Below are 7254 nucleotides of genomic sequence, written 5' to 3'. Positions count from 1 at the left end.
ACACATGTGACATTATGAATTGCAAAAATTGAGTGAGAGATGGAGAGATGTTTATATCCTTGGGCAATTGGATTAAGGCTGACCCTTCAAGGGTTGTCTGGCAATAAGGACACTATAAGGCAGATTCATGGTATATTAGAACAAATGTTTCATTAAATATACCCCAATCTTTAAAGTTGATTAATTGGAAGAGTGTGCCTATTACCCGAGGACCCATAAGCGTAGGGTTTACAGTCCTCCATGTGTTCAATCTTGGTGGCATGTCATAAGGATGTTACTAGGGGTGCACAATGAATCGAGCTACTCGAGCTCGACTCGTTTAAGCTCGACTCGTAAGCGAGTTCGAGTTGCTTCATTAGTTAAATGAGTCAAGCTCGAGTTCATGAGTCGACTCGTTTAACTAATCGAGCCGAGTTCGAGTTCACTGAAGTGGACTCGTTAAAGCTCGACTCGGCTCGATTAGTTAAAATACCGGCTTTAAAAAAACCAGTTCAGCACTTCTCAGGTGGGAAACTCGTAACTCCTTTTCAGTTTAGGTTTCCTTTTTCCTTTTTCCGTTCTCCCTCTCTCCGACTCCGACCCTCCCTCTCTCGGTCTCTTAGACTTCTCCTTCTCTTCTCTGTCTTTGTGCTCTCCATTATTTCTCCAACCATGAAGTTCCTTGACCACCACCACCGCCCTGTTGCAGCATTCGGCGGCATCCGGCGGTTTCTAGCCACCAGTGAGTCTGTCCATCCGGAAAATTAAAGATAAGTTATTTGGTTTTTTCTATGTATTTCCACTTTCTTCTTGTCCTTCTTTTTCTTCAAGGGCATATTTGCTGGACGTAGCCATGGATGACACATAAACAAAAAATGAAGAAGAAGGAAGAGAAGAAGAAGAGGCGGAATGGAGAAAATATTAGGGTTATCCTCTTTCCCCTTCTTTTTCCTTTGGCATGAGACGTAGCTGCTACGGGTGATGGCATCCCCTCTTTCCCTCTCTTTCTTCCTCAGAGGCAAGGGAGGAGAAAAAAGGGAAGGAGGGAGGAGGAAAGGCGGCATAGGAAGAAGGAAAGGTGGGAGGAGGAAAATACCAGGGAGGAGGAAGAATGGAGGCGGAGAGCGAGGGAGGAAGTGTCCGTTCCTCCCTGCTTCCCTCCACTCTTGAGGTAGAAGAAGGGGAGAAAGGAAGCCAGTGTGAGCACGCATCTGACAGGCAGATACAGAAGAGGAGAGAGAACTTCCCGTTCTCGCTTTTGATCATAGACTCAACTCTTCGGTAGGTAAGCCATCTATGTGTGTCTCTTAAAACTTGGTACAAATCGTGAAATTATAATTCCTTCTCATGGTGGTCTTGCGTTATTTAGTGCTTTGGTTGTCTAGAAAGTAAAGTTTCTTGCTTTTCTGCTCAATGGATTGGTTGTCTGGGTAAGCAAGAGATGGCGGTCATCAATTTTTCATTTTTATCGTTTTCTTTCCTTCCTGTCCACTGTGGATTAGGTGCACGAAGCTCCTTTTATAATTTCGCCAGAGCACCACCCACCATCTTCCTCCTTCACTCTTTACCATTCTGTTCCTCTGTGGTAGAAAACTGCAAGTCTTTTTGCCTGTTTACCCCCTTCTTGTTTGGGGAAGAAGAAGAGGGGAAAAGGAGTTTGAGTGTCTTCTTTTGATGGTTTGGTTGATTAGGTTTCTTGTGCAGGGTAAGAGGGTCGTGTATGTGCGGAGGACCAGAGGGCTTGAAGCAACAGGCGTTGTGTTGTGGTATGGAGGACACACGGTTCTGCGTTGGCAGCAGCAAGGTTACCGCCTGCTCCGCTCTTCTGGAGCTCTCGGCCTCCGATGCCCTGATTGGGTTCAAGCAGGCCGTCGAAGAGGATGGCTCCGCCATCGATGAGCCCCAGCCTCTGGTACGGCGGGTCCTCCGACAAGAAGATGGGCTTCGTCCAAAGGACGCCGCTGATGATCACCGTGCTCTTCAGCAGCACCGACGGAGGAATAAACGAGTTAAACGAGTCGAGCTCGAGCCCGTGTTGGGGAACTCGACTTGAGTTCGAGTTCGAGCTCTTTGAGTCAAGTCGAGCTCGAGCTGGGCAAGCTCGGGTTCGACTCAGCTCGTGTGCATCCCTAGATGTTACATTATGCAATATGCATGACTAAATCTCATGATTTTGAACAATAATAAATAAAGAGCTCACATAATGCCAAAAAACTATAGCAAAATCAGACTTGCATATGTGTGTCTATATATATATATATATATATATATATATATATATATATATATATATATATATATGAAATTTTTAATAATTCTTAGAATTTGGTGGGCTGTGGCTGATGCCACTAAGGACACACCCTCACCCCCTTTCAAGAGGAAAAGGCAAACATGTATGTGCCTATCCCCAAGGGACTTGGTGCAATGGTCGAAGCGAGGGCTAATAGTTAGGCAGTTAGTCTCTATTTTATTTTCTCCTGGTGTCAACTCTCTGTGCGCACAATGAATCGAGCTACTCGAGCTCGACTCGTTTAAGCTCGACTCGTAAGCGAGTTCGAGTTGCTTCATTAGTTAAATGAGTCAAGCTCGAGTTCATGAGTCGACTCGTTTAACTAATCGAGCCGAGTTCGAGTTCACTGAAGTGGACTCGTTAAAGCTCGACTCGGCTCGATTAGTTAAAATACCGGCTTTAAAAAAACCAGTTCAGCACTTCTCAGGTGGGAAACTCGTAACTCCTTTTCAGTTTAGGTTTCCTTTTTCCTTTTTCCGTTCTCCCTCTCTCCGACTCCGACCCTCCCTCTCTCGGTCTCTTAGACTTCTCCTTCTCTTCTCTGTCTTTGTGCTCTCCATTATTTCTCCAACCATGAAGTTCCTTGACCACCACCACCGCCCTGTGGCAGCGTTCGGCGGCATCCGGCGGTTTCTAGCCACCAGTGAGTCTGTCCATCCGGAAAATTAAAGATAAGTTATTTGGTTTTTTCTATGTATTTCCACTTTCTTCTTGTCCTTCTTTTTCTTCAAGGGCATATTTGCTGGACGTAGCCATGGATGACACATAAACAAAAAATGAAGAAGAAGGAAAAGAAGAAGAAGAGGCGGAATGGAGAAAATATTAGGGTTATCCTCTTTCCCCTTCTTTTTCCTTTGGCATGAGACGTAGCTGCTACGGGTGATGGCATCCCCTCTTTCCCTCTCTTTCTTCCTCAGAGGCAAGGGAGGAGAAAAAAGGGAAGGAGGGAGGAGGAAAGGCGGCATAGGAAGAAGGGAAGGTGGGAGGAGGAAAATACCAGGGAGGAGGAAGAATGGAGGCGGAGAGCGAGGGAGGAAGTGTCCGTTCCTCCCTGCTTCCCTCCACTCTTGAGGTAGAAGAAGGGGAGAAAGGAAGCCAGTGTGAGCACGCATCTGACAGGCAGATACAGAAGAGGAGAGAGAACTTCCCGTTCTCGCTTTTGATCATAGACTCAACTCTTCGGTAGGTAAGCCATCTATGTGTGTCTCTTAAAACTTGGTACAAATCGTGAAATTATAATTCCTTCTCATGGTGGTCTTGCGTTATTTAGTGCTTTGGTTGTCTAGAAAGTAAAGTTTCTTGCTTTTCTGCTCAATGGATTGGTTGTCTGGGTAAGCAAGAGATGGCGGTCATCAATTTTTCATTTTTATCGTTTTCTTTCCTTCCTGTCCATTGTGGATTAGGTGCACGAAGCTCCTTTTATAATTTCGCCAGAGCACCACCCACCATCTTCCTCCTTCACTCTTTACCATTCTGTTCCTCTGTGGTAGAAAACTGCAAGTCTTTTTGCCTGTTTACCCCCTTCTTGTTTGGGGAAGAAGAAGAGGGGAAAAGGAGTTTGAGTGTCTTCTTTTGATGGTTTAGTTGATTAGGTTTCTTGTGCAGGGTAAGAGGGTCGTGTATGTGCGGAGGACCAGAGGGCTTGAAGCAACAGGCGTTGTGTTGTGGTATGGAGGACACACGGTTCTGCGTTGGTAGCAGCAAGGTTACCGCCTGCTCCGCTCTTCTGGAGCTCTCGGCCTCCGATGACCTGATTGGGTTCAAGCAGGCCGTCGAAGAGGATGGCTCCGCCATCTATGAGCCCCAGCCTCTGGTACGGCGGGTCCTCCGACAAGAAGATGGGCTTTGTCCAAAGGACGCCGCTGATGATCACCGTGCTCTTCAGCAGCACCGACGGAGGAATAAACGAGTTAAACGAGTCGAGCTCGAGCCCGTGTTGGGGAACTCGACTTGAGTTCGAGTTCGAGCTCTTTGAGTCAAGTCGAGCTCGAGCTGGGCAAGCTCGGGTTCGACTCGGCTCGTGTGCATCCCTAGATGTTACATTATGCAATATGCATGACTAAATCTCATGATTTTGAACAATAATAAATAAAGAGCTCACATAATGCCAAAAAACTATAGCAAAATCAGACTTGCATATGTGTGTATATATATATATATAATATATATATATATATATGTATATATATATATATATATATGAAATTTTTAATAGTACTTAGAATTTGGTGGGCTGTGGCTGATGCCACTAAGGACACACCCTCGCCCCCTTTCAAGAGGAAAAGGCAAACATGTATGTGCCTATCCCCAAGGGACTTGGTGCAATGGTCGAAGCGAGGGCTAATAGTTAGGCAGTTAGTCTCTATTTTATTTTCTCCTGGTGTCAACTCTCTGTGCTGCAAAAGGGAGGCCACTGTTATGCAAATAGTGCATTATGGGGGCACTATCTCGAAGCACCATATACAAAGGAACCCTGAACCCTAAGGAGATAAGGGGAAATGGGAGGGTGGTTGGGGGTTTCGGCCTTTACTCGAGCAGTGAGATTAGCCTCCCACTCACCCAAAACATATATGTGCCTTCTTCACCGTACATTTTTTGCTTCCACTAGTAGACCTGATTGATGATGACACAATGAAGAAGAATGGCCCCATCAATCCAACTGGTATAAGGCCATCTGGCATTCACTTCTTTCATGTTGAAATAATCCTACACACTGCATGTGTTCCTCTTTCAGGTACTATTCAATCATTTAGGAATACAATATAACAAAAAGCACATTGTCTCCCATCTACCAAAATGAGTTGGCCTGATGCACAAGTTTGAAGAATCTTCTTCGGGACTGAATTGCACCTATGCAACCCTCTATAATGGCCATGTCCTTCATTGTGAATTGAGTCATTCATAGCATTGTCTAAGTTGCAAACACAACAAGAGAAACACGTTCAGTAACGTATCATTTTCGTGACTAAAAGTTTTTACCAACAAAAACAATGTGTTGACACCAAGTCAAGTAGAAAGCAATGCACGTGGAATGTGCAGCGCGGTGGTGCAGTGACAAAGTGTATAAATGCATCAAAATCAGCAGTCCCTTTGGAAGTGCAAGTCCGTCGTTGGGGAATCTGTTGGGTTCCCCACGCGTAGTGTTTGGATACACAATGGGGTGCACGTGGGTTAGGGGTAATTCCCCCAGTGGGCGCATAGTTCCACAACCGCGTAGAGTCACGTGGGAGTGAGCAAGTGAATGCTCATCGTCGAGTAGGGCGATGGTCGGCCGCCTTACTTAATGACATATAGTCGTCAACTGGCTTTGGCTGGGGACTTCCTCCCAAGGGAAGTCTACCCCCACTCAGATTTCGTTTGGATGTAGATAAGCACTTGGAGGAATGGCGAAGTTCTGACAGGGCCTCATGGCCATGGCTTGCCGATGGCCGACAATGGGATAAACCTGGGTGATGGTGTGCCGAGTGCTTAGCACTCCTCGTCTAGTCCACAGTCCCGAAGAAAAGATGAATGCTTCCGCTAGCTTAAGAGAGAGACGGCTGGCCGAAGGCTTTGGGGAACGCCTTCGGCGCCGCGCGGGCTGAAGAAACTCGGCCCGTGACAAGTGGTATCAGAGCAGACAAAGTCTGTTACTAAAAGTCACTAAGCTGAATCCAATAGAAACAAAAATTATGTTTGTTACTAATGATCAAGAATCAACAACAAAATGTTTTATCACTAATTATGTGTAATGACAAAAAATTGTGTTGCAAATTCGTGGTGTTTGTACATATGTGTAGGACCAAATAAGGCTTTAGTGATGAAAATCTTTGTTGCAAATAGTTATTTACTAATGGTATAATGCGTTACTAAATTTCCACTATGAGAAGCAGCCATGCTTTTTGTAGACAAGCATGATTAAAGAGTCTAAATAAAATTACAGTAGTTGGTTGTATATTGATATCATGGCTAAATAAATAATAATTTGAAGTCCTTAGCAAACATACACAAAATTAGATGTTCAAAATTAAAATTGAATATGCTATTATGCATCTCATTGTGGAGCTCTACATATCTATTGTCTCAAAACTAATAAAATAGGAAGATTCATCTATGGATTTGAACCAAAGTTCAAAATAAACTAGAATTCACTGTAAACAACCAGATGCATATCACTATATCAGCTGCTTCTCCAGCAAAAGACATTTATCACCATGGGATTGGGATCACCACAATAGCAAACAAACTTAATTTATATATCTCAGATAACAAATAAAAGCAAACAAACAAATAAAAATTGAACTTTTTTTCATCGTGGAGATACAATGTCTCAAAACTAGTCATACACTGGAATTTTGAAAACATGATTCACCCTATTAATGGTACAGCCAAAAACTACACCAAGATAGATGGTCTAACTGAATCGTTAAACCTGGCACAGTAAACTAAAAGCAATGCATGTTTCACACTTAGGCATCAGTTGCAAGGACATAATAATGTGTCTGTGTGCTTATATATATATATATATATATATATATATATATATATATATATATATATATATATATATATATATAAGAATTTTGCAATTTTGGCATGATCAATCCATCTATATGCTTTAACAATCACAGCAGTAGAGCAGTCAGTCTCCATTTAACCAGTGAGATATAATACAACTTCAAATGTGAAAAGTACAATTAATTTTTTTTTTTAAGATTCAGCGAGATCATCATAAATGGTGGGAGAGAGGGAGATAGTGCGACCTTGTTTTTCTTTTGTACGTTGCAGCTGAAAGAGGTCTATTGTACCAAGAATCTCACCTGGTGTGTAAACTTTTCCTGATTGTCCTCTCCAATGCCATTGTTACCCTATAATCAGACATAACTATCTAGCCATTATGACTGAAATTGGAGACCTGATTCTGAGTCTCAGATCATCCAACCAGCTATACCAAACCCCGTGACCAAGGGCGGAGCCAGGATTTTTTTCAGGAGTGGGCCAAACCA

This window comes from Nymphaea colorata, chromosome 8 (genome assembly GCF_008831285.2).
Source record: "Nymphaea colorata isolate Beijing-Zhang1983 chromosome 8, ASM883128v2, whole genome shotgun sequence".
Taxonomy (NCBI): Eukaryota; Viridiplantae; Streptophyta; class Magnoliopsida; order Nymphaeales; family Nymphaeaceae; genus Nymphaea; species Nymphaea colorata.
This window is presented reverse-complemented; position numbering follows the sequence as displayed.